The sequence below is a fragment of the Excalfactoria chinensis genome, chromosome 6, assembly GCF_039878825.1.
Source record: "Excalfactoria chinensis isolate bCotChi1 chromosome 6, bCotChi1.hap2, whole genome shotgun sequence".
Taxonomy (NCBI): Eukaryota; Metazoa; Chordata; class Aves; order Galliformes; family Phasianidae; genus Excalfactoria; species Excalfactoria chinensis.
In genome coordinates this window covers 401022-413857 of record NC_092830.1, presented here as the reverse complement: position 1 = coordinate 413857, position 12836 = coordinate 401022, and positions in this window count along the sequence as shown.

The following is a 12836-nucleotide window of genomic DNA, read 5'->3' as shown; positions in this document are numbered from 1 at the left end:
TTTCTTGTGGAGAAATGATGCTCAATGCTGTAGGAAGTGAAGTTACAGTAGCATAGGATTATTAGTAGTGGGATTCATGCAGGGATGCGTGTGCTGATTATGAGTGAGAGTGTTCACTGTGGATCACGTCCAGGAGGACTGTATCTGTTGTCAACAAGCAGAATGAGTAGGGAAAATCATTACATGTTGCAAGAATGAGTGTTTTATAGAGGTCAGTGTTTGACAAGCTAAAACACTGTGCAGATCTTACGGTGCTGAGGAGCAAACAAAGATCTGATTTGGCTAACCAATCTTTCTGCAAGGCTGTTATGTGGAAATGTGGGTGACCTTGGGAACAGAAAGGCTCTCCTTCCAAGAGGGCTGCTCAGAAAGGCTTGCAGTATTGCAGGAAAGGCATTTTGAAATGCACCAGGTGGTGAGGATCTGCACAGGCTGGGATGAGTGCAATCTGGAATGCCAGGTGGCGCGCTGAAGCCTGGTGCCAGCAGAGACTTGCTATCATTCTCATTGTATAATTCATTGGTGATCTCACTAATTAGAAATCAGATTTGTTTTTTTTTTTTTGTATTGACTTAAATATAATCTGCCAAATGAATGATAGTGTGAATATTTGGCATCAATTATGTGTGAAGACACAGCTGAAGTCACAGTCAAACTGTGTATAGCTCTTAAAATAAGTGCTTTTCACCTTTATTTCTCCTTTTTGTTCCGTCACCCTTGTATTTACAGTGTGACACTTCATTTAAACACAAGGGCTTTAGCACTGGGAAGAGTGCAAAGGCAGCCAGTCAGGCCTGGATGGGACTGCTGGAATATTATCAGTAGCATCAGAAATAGTGGTGTTCTGCATTTCTAGTGTTCCAGATCTTTTCCTGAACGTATATAATGGCATTTCACAGTTGGGCCTGACTCAGTGACCTTTCCATGGGTTGTCAGTGTGTGGTTAATACTCACTTCTCACACTGTTGCTGAAGCAAACGCCGCTGGCGGAGTCTGCAGGTTAAGTCCGCGCTGCAGGTGAATCAGATGCGATGGAGCTGCTGCAGTCTGGAGTGTGTGGCAGTCTTTAAAGCCACGTCAGGTTTTGCTCGAGACACAGCAAAATAAGAGGATATGTTTTTAGGTGCATACTTTAAAAAGGTGGCGACGCTCTTTTTGTAGCTGTTTAGGGGGTAATTAAATGGCTTTAAAAATACGGGTTTATCTATGGGGAAAGAAGCACTGAATAGAAACAGCGTGAAGAAAACAGGAGTGTTTGCAAGCTGTCAGAGAAGCTTGCCTCCTTATTGATCCTTGGGCTTAACAGAATGTGACAACTTACAGCAACCAAAATGAACAAGCATGGAAGAATACACAAGGTCTGATTAAAAATTTATTAAGCTGAACTGCAAAACCTCTGAAGGATATTCATGTCGGGACTTCTTTTTTTCTTAGCGGTATTGCTAAACAATCTAGAGTGAATTAGGCTCCTACAATTGGAAATGTAATTTGGGGTCATCTTTAAATGAACTCTAAAAGCATTAGGCTCTGTTTGGCCAGGATCTTTTCCTCGGGCCTAAGTCCAGCACGTTGTCTCCAAATCAATTCCAAGGTCCCTTACCAGCCCAAGTTGCTATTGATTTTTCTTTTTTTCTTTTAACAAAAATTCATCTCTATGGTGATCACATTACGTGTCCTGGCCAGTAAATCAGCAAAACTGATTTCTAACTAAGGGGAGCTGATGTATAAGGAAGTTCTGCTACTCGCGTTTAGCAGCTGCACGGTGGCTGGAATGCATGTCCGAGTTGATGGATATCCTCCCAGCGAGGCCATTTTTTGGACTGGCTAACCTGTGTCTGCTCAGGAGTCGTGTGGAAAGAGAGCACACGTATACATGCACACACAGACACACCCCCAAAGCACCTGCCCTTATCAATTTCAAGTCTTGGAGACAGGCCATTTTAGCTTTGATTTACTCTGGATGCAGACTGCAGCCTGGTGGAAGGGATGCTGCCATTTAGAGGGCTGGCTTCTTTTGAGTTGGTGCGTGCCAAAGGTCCCGGGGTGCACGTTGTCAAATGACTGTGGCACCTGGACAGGAGCTCTGTTTATTGGCCCTCTTGCAGTTGTTCCTTCATGCATTATGTTTTAATGCAAGTCTTCTGGTTCATTTCTAAGTGTTTTGATACGAGGAGCAAATGTGAGATGGCAAAGATCATTTTGATTCTGTGGTGAAGGTACATGTAGCCACAAGGTATTCCCTTTAATGAATGACTTCATGATTGAGAATATCAGGTAAAGCAACACACAGACGCAGTGAGTTTGTTTCCCAGTGAAAATATTTTCCTTGTTTGTGTTTTTTAAGCATTATTCTGGAAAACTAAAGGTGCCTGTGTTTGTGTTATGTGATGTCCTGAAATCTGTGAGTGCAAGTATTTCTCTAAAGGGTTATCTTCTCCTTTGTCACGAGGGTCCAATGGGAAAATAATTGGCATGCGTGTAGTTTGAATAGTATGGAATAAAACCAGATATCTGTAAGACCAGGTGGCAATACAAGCCAAAGCAACGTTGTCTTGTGCGCTGCTAACTTAGTTAGTGCGGTTACCAATAATTACCACATCCTTAAATGACCATATTGTATTCACGAATGTCACTAAGGTCAACTGGCAGTCATAGGATAAAAGGGGATACTGCAGTAGCTCTTAATGTGCATCAAAATGAGACTATTGATATTGACAAGGTGACCTCTGCTCCGAAGGGGCAGTTTATTTTGAATGCCTGTAGTTTTTCTTGCCTGTGATTGACAGCCTGGATGGTAGGGCTATTAACTTCCTTTGTGTTTAATTTTTGTTCCCTGAAGGAGCAGCTCAGCCCGTGCTATCTGTGCTAGCTCTTTTGAATGATGCAGCACTAGCACGAGTAAGAAAAGGCTGGTAAGACTTGTCTGCACGAAGTTGCTGTGCCCCAGTCAGTGCTCATGTCCCCCAAATGCCCTTTGATTGGTCTCTGAATGACCCCGGCTCTGTGTTAATGTCTGGCATGCAGTTCCGCAATTAAAATGTGTGGCCTGACATCAGTTCCGAATTTGTCTTTCCTTCAATTTTTCATGTCCACCCAATTCATTCTTTTGTCCTCTTAACCTTCACTGTGTCATGTAAGCATAGATTTTTGTTCTTTGGTTGCCATTGGTGGAAAGTTAGCATACAATTTACTTTGTCGGTTCTGGCCTGCTTTCCTCATACTATATATTATAACTAAAACCAACAGGCACTGCACACCTCTGTGTTTGTTAGTTTGGATTGATTTCTAAGACGTAATGTTTGTAAATACTCGGAAGCAAACTAGGAAAGTTCGAACTGAAAGAAGTAGCATTTTGTGCTTGCAATTAGGTGAATTGTCAGATCTTGGGGAGAACAACCGCCTGCTCTTTTCAGCTTGAAGCCTATCTTGGTGCGTGCAGATTTCTAAGTTCAGAGCAGTTAAACGTAGTTCTTGAAGACTCTTCTCTCATTATTTTGGGTGATAAGGAGTTCAGGCGTAATAAGCACCATTACTGCCAAAAGAAAATGTGTTGCAAATAAAACTTGTGAATCTCTCTGGGATTTGACTCTGTTTGCTATAGAGGGAGGTCACTGTGCTGTGGCTTGAATGATCCATACAGCTGTTCTGAGATGTGAAGGAGAAAGGAGTTGGGAAGTGCAGCAACTCTGTGAGAGAGGATAGGTTTCAGTAGAGGGCTCTTTAACCTAAGCTTCCTTAGAGGCTGAGCATACAAACAGTGCACCCTGCACAATTTCTTCCTGAAGAATGTGCTATTGCAGCCTCAGGAAATGGTCTGCACTGTTTGTGTAATTTATATCATCCCGAATGGCAACGGCGTTCCCTTTTTTCTTTAGTTGGTTTCCCTCAGCCTTTTGATTTGGTGAGTGCATCGAGAAAGTCAAGGACAAGTATTTCTGAGGAGGCAAGTTTGTGGTTTCTTCCTTTCCCACCCTCCCCATGTTTTCCTACTGGTGGTTTGCTCTACACACATGATGCAGCTCCAGACTAACTGGTGGTGCAGAAGTCATTCCTTTTGGCTTAGCATTCAGATGGCAAAGGGGCATTTGTTTGATGAAAGTTTCCAAGTCTGGCTGGTAACTGTGCTCAGAGATAGGAAACATGAGGAGGTGGCTTGGCAGACCTGAGGCTATTAGGGCAGATAGAGGACTGGGTGGTTTTCCTCATTCTCTGATGGATCTTTCCCCTTGCTGGAACTTTGATCCCTGAGCACATGGTGGTGATGCCTCTTGCTTGTCTGTTGGGGGCAGAAATGAAGCCTGATTTCATGTTTAAGATAAATATGTGGAAATGTGGTGCTTCAATTAACTTATAAAAATAGGTTCACAAACTATGCATTTGTAATAAGTTTACATGGATTTTTCCCATAGATATTGAGATTTATTCTCTCAGAAACACAATAAATCTGAGTTGAGAAACAGACCAGAATACCTTCATCAGCTGCCTCATGGAAGAGCTGGCCTGGAGGCTTGCTGTTAATGTGAAGCCTTCCTTCAGAGAATGTTTTAAGGTTTAAATGTAACAGCTGTGTTTACAGTATTTAGACCACAAAACTCATCAGGCAGCTTCTTGAGTTTCAGCCCTATGTGGTGAGAGACAGTACGCTACTTGTGAAGCAGCACATCGCGACTTGCAGCCACGTTTACTTATGAATGTATGCGTGTCTGGCTGTGAGAGGTGTGAGAGCAGAGCCATGAAAGAAGTGGGGTCAGGAACTTCAGAGCAAGCCACCCGTGTAGTGCAGAGGGAGAGAGGTGCCTCTGTCACATAGTTTGAGAAATGCCTGTTACTTCACATGTGGGCTTTGCTGAACTGTATTGCAGAGCCTGGTCACGCTATGTTTGAAAGAGCATCTCCTGTATTCACCTGAGCAAAAGAGGTGTGCTAATATAGATTTTTTTTTTTCAAGTGATTCCTGTTTAAAAGCATCTGTTCTAACTTCAACCCTCTGTTCCTGATGCAGGTTTTTAATTTGGGTGTTGGTGAGATTTATTTCTGCATTGTTTCGGGCTTTAGCGAATTCCTGCTCTGCTCTATGGGTCTGGGAGCAGTGCAGAACATCAAGGGGGAATGGTTTGAAACTGAGACAGGGGAGGTTTAGGTTGGATCTTAAGAGGAAGTTTTTCACCCAGAGGGGGTGACGCACTGGAACAGGTTGCCCAAGGAGGCTGTGGGTGCCCCATCCCTGCAGGCATTCAAGGCCAGGCTGGATGTAGCTCTGGGCAGCCTGCTCTGGTAGGAAGGTAGGCAAATACAAAAGCAAAAAACTAGTTCCATTGCTAAATTTGCCAGCAATGGATGTGGTAAAGCAAAAATGAATGGCTTGTTATGGGACTTGATATTAGGGATTATGTGTGATATTCAGTCATGCTGTGTATCTTATTTCTCTTAAAGGTGTTCATTTGTAGCAGTTATTTGTCAATGGAGAGAAATAAAAACGTGTCAGGAAGTCTTAGCTTGCTGATGCCTTTCTGAAGTTGAGATGTTGAGTTGAAATGCAAAGACAATCTTACGCTTGGGAGTAAGCTTACAGAAATGAATGGGTGTCAAGACTGAAAAGGAACACTGAAGGGCAGAGGGGGCACATGGGGACTCATGTCCCTGATAAAGTGAACCTGGATGCTGGGGGAGTGGGAGAGGGATGGGGTGCAGAAAGCAGCCAGTTTGTACAGCATCTGCCCATGTTACAGGGCATGCAGGGTACTGGTCCCACTGAGCGCTCTTAATTGTGCTGCTCAATGTATTCATTCATGTGACTGCTCTCTGCAAATTATTTGCTCCATGATTGTACCCATTTGGCCTTGTTTTGGGGAGAACATTGCGGGTGTCTTTTTGTGCCATTCACATATGCAACACTCCTGTGGATAGTTACTGCCAAAGGTCAAGAATGCTGTTTTCTTTCTTTAAAACCACACAGTGTAATACAAAAACAGAAATACTTCAATTTATTCTGTTTGGAATATGCATGTTTTCAACTGCTTGCACTTTTTTCCCTGATATTTTCTCATTCTGTTGTTTTCCGAACTCTTTATTTCTGTGCCCTGTATGAAATGTTACGTCTCAAACATCAAACAAGAACTAAAAGGAAGAGCAGTGCAGGAAATACCATCCATGCCCAGGGGTCTGTGTCCCTGAGGCTTCGCCAGCTCTTCTGGTTCATCAGTCACGTGAGATTTGGAGACAGCAGCTGCCACCACGTTGCTGCTGTGGCTGTTAGCAGTGCTGCTCGGCCGTCAGGATAAAGGGCTGCTGCAGTCCAGGGCTGTCACTACCGAGCACAGCCTCGAGCAGGGGGTGATGGGGCCCTGTGATAGCTTGCCTGGTTCTTCCTCCACTGCCCTCAGAGAGTTCCTGGAGTGCAGGAGAAGGGCTGCAAGGGTCAAAAAGTCATTGTTTTTCAGCAGTTAAGTCATTGTTACGGTTTCCAAGTAATCCCAGGCTACTTTCTTTAACTGTTCTCTGAGGGGAGGGAAGGTGACCTGTATGACAAGGCAAGCGCGCTGCTTTGGATAAGATCTTTACTCCTTTCTGTATTGAGAAAAGGGGGAGTCTTGTTTATTTGCTTCCCTTTTTTGTCTGTCATAAAGAGCTGAAGTCATGCATGCCTGTTCCCCTGCCACCCTGCGAATGGGAGTGTGAGGCTGGCTCATTGCTGCACGTGTGTGCAGTGAACAAGCAGCACTGCTTTGCTTGTAGCTGCACCTCCAACCTTCTGCCAGCCCATTGCTGACAGCAGCGAGGACCCAGCCTGCCAGCTTGGAGATTGATAGGAAACAGGAGAGAAAGAGTTCCATTTAATTTTCCATGACTGAAGTTTTTGTAACTATCTTACTCTATACAATCTGTTCTCATGGTAGCAGTAGGAACTCGCTCATTGGCTTCTCCAGCCTTTTCTTCTGCTTGCAACACGTGAGGATAAAGCATCCTAATAGCGAGGAGCAGGTTTCTGAATAAAAAATGTCAGGTACTGTAATTCTTAATTTACAGGCAGGTTATAAAAATGACACTCATTTTCTCAAGCTCATAGTTGGGATGTTTTGCTTTCTGAGACAGCTGAGGTGTTGTTTTGGGTTTTTTTTTTGAGCTTATGTTTCAAAACTGATAGAAAGAGGATGGTTTGTTCGAACTGCAGCGTTAATTTCATTTATGAGGAAAGACAAGTTATCAAATATTGACCTGAGCTAGAGAAAATATTGACTCTGGAACCAAAAACGTTACTGGTTAATGCGTAGGATGAGAGCATACTTACCCAGGGTGCACTGAGATCTTCTGCAGCTTGAAGCTAATGCAGAGACTGACTGTTGGGGTTAATACTAGCTGGGGGAAGACTGCAAAACAACACCAGTCTCTGTATATTCATATATTGGGCTTAGCTTTAAATCACTCGATTATTTCCAGTGTTTCTCCCTCTTCCTTCCCCCCATCTTCAAATAATGACGTTCTGCTGTACTGGCCTTTGGATATTTTGTTATCTTGAGAAGGATGTAGGAGACACCTCAGGCCATCCTGAAGACTGAAGTGAAGGAGGATAGGAGTTACTTCTTGTCATCAAACTTCCTGCAGGATTAAACCAAGTGAGCAGCCAGAAACAAAGTGAAGAGTCATTAGCAATGATGCCACCAGGTGAAAACAGTTGAATAACACAGTGAGAAGTGACATATCTGGAGACAGGTTGATCTGCAGGCTGTGCAATGCTTGGTCACTATGACCAGGGAATAGTGCTTTTCGGGTTTAGTGTCTGCATGCTCCTCACTGTGCAAGCATGGGGTGCCTTGTGAATCCAGCTCCTGGTTTTGTCCTTCCTTTCTACTTTACCTTTGCAAAGGAGCTGGGTAATTTTCTGTTTCACTCCTAAAGTGAAAGAGACATAAAATGGCTAACGGTACTACGCAAGAATTGCATTCCAAGATCTTGCAGCTACCAATTACTTGTGGTGTAGTAATTATTAAGTAAAGCCTATCTGCCTGAGGTCAGGAAGCCAGAAATAGAGTACATCTCTCCTGACTCCAGGTCTGGTGACACAGCTGTTAATTCACACAGCGTCTACTGCAGTTCATTAAAAATCTCCCACAGCCCTGCCTCCTTCAGCAGCCAAAAATTCTTCTTTTAGTAGAAGAAAGGAGCCTCCTTTGGGACTCCAATTCCCCCCACGCCGAATGAACTTATCCAGCTGAGAGCATGCACTGTCTTTTGAAGTACTGTTAGCACTTTTTGACCTGAGAAATGAGAAGGGAAGCGAACTCTTACATCTAGGCTTGGAAGGTGTGTCTAATATAGCCAGGATGTGTGTGCTATATACACTTCTCTTCCAATGTCAGAATGCTGCAGCTAATGTGTGTTTAAAAGTTTTCTGAGAGGAAAGCTTGATTTGCTGTAACCGAGAGGATGCCCACTTCCTCTCCTAAGCCAAATGAACATTAAAATAGAACTAGAGAATGGAAAAAATGGCAGTCATTCAGTTGCTTTAGAACAGATGTTGAGGCCAGTCTGGGTAGCTGTGGCCTGATTTGTTATAGAGCTCGGTGACCCTCTGATTTTTTCTTTGAGCTTATAGTGCGAGATCAAACTTTTTAAAGGTGTAGATAGTATCAATTCTTGATCACTTCAAAGTAGTCCAGCGTGAAGGCAAATTCATCTTCTCTGTTGGTAAGCTGTTCCGACTTGTACATATTTCCTTTAAAGCTTATGACTAAAAAATAGAAATGTGTGTACCCTTCAGAAGAGACCAAAAATACTTCGTTATGGCCCAGGATGTTCAGAACATGAGCTGACATAGGATTTGGTGATAAACGGGGTTATATTGGCAGCTTGTTTCAGATAATATCAGTTCCAGCATTATAATATATGGCCAGGATTTAAGTGCTTTGCAAAGTAATTTTTGAGGAGAGCTGAGACTACTGAAGTTGTTTCAGCATATGCTGTTACTAACAGAAGCTGAATCTTGCATGTTTCTGGATGGGAATCTACATATGTGTTATAAAAATACTGAAGACTTCCTTGTAGTGTAATATTGGCTATACACTGTGAGAAATATAACCATTTTCAGACTTTGTAATGAAAATTACTATTTGATGAGTTCATATACTCGATCCCAGATCCTGTTGAACCATTTCAGAGGGGAGACTTAGACCTTACATTCTGTGAACTGCTCCAAAGCTTTACTTTGAATGAGGAATGGCCAGTTGCTTCTGATAAAATCTGTGTTGATGCCCTTTTACTCCCTAGGATCATATAGTCGTATCTTTTGGAGTTATTTACATGTTCTAATGTATGATTTCTCAGTCTAATGCTTTGAAAAGCTGCTAAAGATGCTTAGTGTTATGAGTTAAAGCTAAATAAATAAGGCTCTCTGCTGCCGGATTTAAGTCAATATTGCTGTTATAGCATGTACACAAACATCGCAAGTGCTTGTAGCTAAAAGTGGCCAAGAAGTGGGAGAAAGGAAAGGGAAAAGAGAATAAATCCCTTCATTATTCCTGCAGATGTTTGAGCTATTGGAGACAATAGCGCTGTAACAGACTGTTCTTCGCTGTTCCAGGAGCAATGCCAGCGCTCACAGGAACAGGAAACTTGGCAGTCACAGCCGTCTCTCTTTATTAGTGAGCTGTGTCTCAAACTTTGTCTCACCTACCTCAGAGATCTGCAGAATGGGCGAGATTACTGGAAGAGAAAAGCTGTGGGTACCCTAGAAGTCAGGCTGAGCTGGAGCCATGGGTGTTTGTATGCTTTTACTGCTTCTCTTTCTTAAGGCATTCCAAATGATATCATGTTAGTTGTCGATAGTTAGTGATGTGAAAGGTAACTATTGAAACCAGAAAGCCTTTCTTTTCCAGGAGCCTCTAATGGAGACTGTAATTTCCATAGAGAGTGGTATTCGACTGCAAGTGATACTCATTTTGTTTCCTGCTGTTGCTATTAACAGCTATTTTTCAAATCCCAATTTTGAGTCTTGTACCCAAATTTTAAGGGTGTGACAGAGGTCACGGGACATGACAGATTCTATGCAGGACTTGTATAAACCCAACTGATTCATGATTGTGGCCAGTTGATATTTCCATTGTATAGTTATTTAGATGGCCTAGATGAAAGACCAAGACTTGTGCTTAATTTCAAGCATGAGGTTCAAGTAGCATTATCTTAGTGCACGTGTCGAGCTGGAGTTATGCAGGAATGATGCCACAGTAGTTTCTGTTGAGCCTTTGCATGCATGCTTGTATGTGTGTGATGCCACAAAAGCATCTATTGCAGCAAAACATGAGGATCATGTGCTGTCTTCTTGGACAACGTTAATCAAAGAAATTGATAAGGTAAAGAATACGTGTGTCAGAAATGCTATATTGTCACACAGACTCTTACTCCTGATTTCCTGTGCATCCTATTTGTACTCTAATTGTCTTTTTAAAGACAGGAACGATCAAATTCAGCAGGGATTTTGCATAGTGAAAGTGGAGCTTATTTGTCTCTATTCACATATATTCTACGTATGTATGAGGATGGGAGTATATCAGGACATTCTACAGATCTATATTTTAACAACTCAATGTAGATTGTTTGCTTTTTTTAGTAGAACAGAATGGTGTATTGACCTTCCTGAAGATATTCCTTTAACTGGACAGCTTTATGTAGGCTGCCAAGACAAGTTATTGTGCGGTTTTGCATGTATTTTATTTTTTTAACGTATATCTGCACATCTTTAATGATTTGTATATAAATATATCACAGATTTGTCAGTGAAAAGGAGAAAAGTTATCCTGGCTGCAACAGTGGCTGCAATTTTTTGGAGGGGTGGGGATTGTCTGTCAGTCATTTTTGACTTGTTGCTGACTAATTGTGCTAAGGAGCTAGCATCGTGCTATGGACAAAACAAAGAACACTTGCAGGAGTTGTTTTCTGCTTTTCTTCCTTGAAATGTTTTGGAGGCCCTTATCAGTCTGTCCTCTGAGATTAAGTATTGATCATCAGAAATTGCAGAACACTCTAAGCCTCAGAATTGCTCAAAATAAAATAAACATACGGACAGTGTCATTATTCTTGTTTTATAGATGAGAAGCAGTAGCTGAAGGACTGTGAACTTAAATTAGATTGCGAGAGAAACCTGTCTGGGTGCCAAGCTATACCGGCTCAAGAAAATTCCTTCAGTGTCCCAGCTATTAAAACATGCTTATGTTCTTTAACTGATTCTCTGTTCACCTGTAGGTTCAATATCTTGTTCAAGTAAGCGTTTTTTGTGTATTATTTTTAATGTGTCATGGTAAATAGTTTGAGGTCTGTGCATTAGAACCATGTGAGCGTAAGGGGGAGAGAAAGAAGAGGCACCTCTGTCTATTGCAGTGAGATGGCATCAGTGATGATGCGCATTATTTGGGGAAAACAAGAATCCATTAAGAGCAGTGAGCCTGGAAGCCAAAACAAATGACAGGATACGTGAAGGATTAGTTGAATGCAGCATCTGTTATTAATAGTGAGCACTGCTTTTTGAAACCCGGTGTTAAGCATTAGCACGGTGGTGAGAATTAATGTTTTTCCATGAAAGGGAGAATGAATGGGAATCATGCATTTCTTTATTTAGAAGTATTGTTTTAATGTCTTGCTTTATCTGAAGTCCAAATGCAAATAGAATACTGAGTGGAGAAGCGATGCCTGGAACACTGGCACTTTCTGATCCCCTTGAGAAAAGCATGCCTGGTGTAGCACAGCAGATTACTTCTTCTAGAGAACGTTAACAACGTGTTTGATCAAGGGAAGGGCAGGCTGGCTAATGCTTGTTTATTGAGTGGTAAGCAATGGAAAATGAGCAAGAAACTGTGGCACGTTTTGAGGGCTTTATTGATCTGATTTCCCTACAGAACTGATTTCTGCATGAAAGCAGTCTACTTCCTCTCAGGAGCTGGAGCACGTACAGTGAAGTTTAACCAAGTCTGGCAATTGCGATTAATGCAGGTTGCTCTCAGGAGCCTTTCTCAGGTGGCACCGAAGAACAAATGCTCCTTAATCTCCAGCTCACACTTCGCTCCCTTTCCTTCTTTTCATTAATGCTTTTCTGTGGCAGACCTTGAGATCTGAAGGATTTACAGAGTAATTGTCTTCAGATCTGCAATAACGATCAGTTCTTTTATGTTAGGGCTTATGCGGCAATTGACAGTGACTGTTGTTAATGTTGCTGTTTAGAATTGTAGGTAATGTTAAAGGTTGAGTTTTTCCCGGACTATAAGTGCAAGTTTCTCAACAAACATCAAACCCAGAAAGATTCAAGCTTAGCTACACACTGTAGTGATATTTGCTGCTGTGGTCCGCGGTCAAATGTTGATGTTTGATATATCTTTATAGCTTTCAGTGAAGGATCTTGGACCACAAGAAGTAAACACATTTTAAATATACTTGAGTATTTATAAACCTCTATTGTACTGCATATCAAATATAGTGCAATACCCTGAGCCTTGATATCTGTTTTGGGGGAGGTGGTGCAGCTGAATGGGTGCATCTCCATAGCAAACCCAAGATTGAGTTCCATTTACTGTGTCAAGAAACTTATGTTCCTCCCTTCCACTCCCTTGTCTTTTAGAGGTGCCTGCTGATACAGCAGAAGGAACAACAGGGATTTAATTGGCTTACAACTTACGACTTCTCTTCTACAGAGAAGACAAACAAAAGACCCCAAAAAACTTCCTGCTTAATGTTATGCTTTGTGTTACTGAAACGCAGCTGGTAGATCATGTTTTGCTCAAGTCTCCAGCTGTCCGTGTGTGAAGTGAGTAGCAATTCCAACTTGTTAACTTGTGAGTGGAAAGGTCATTTCA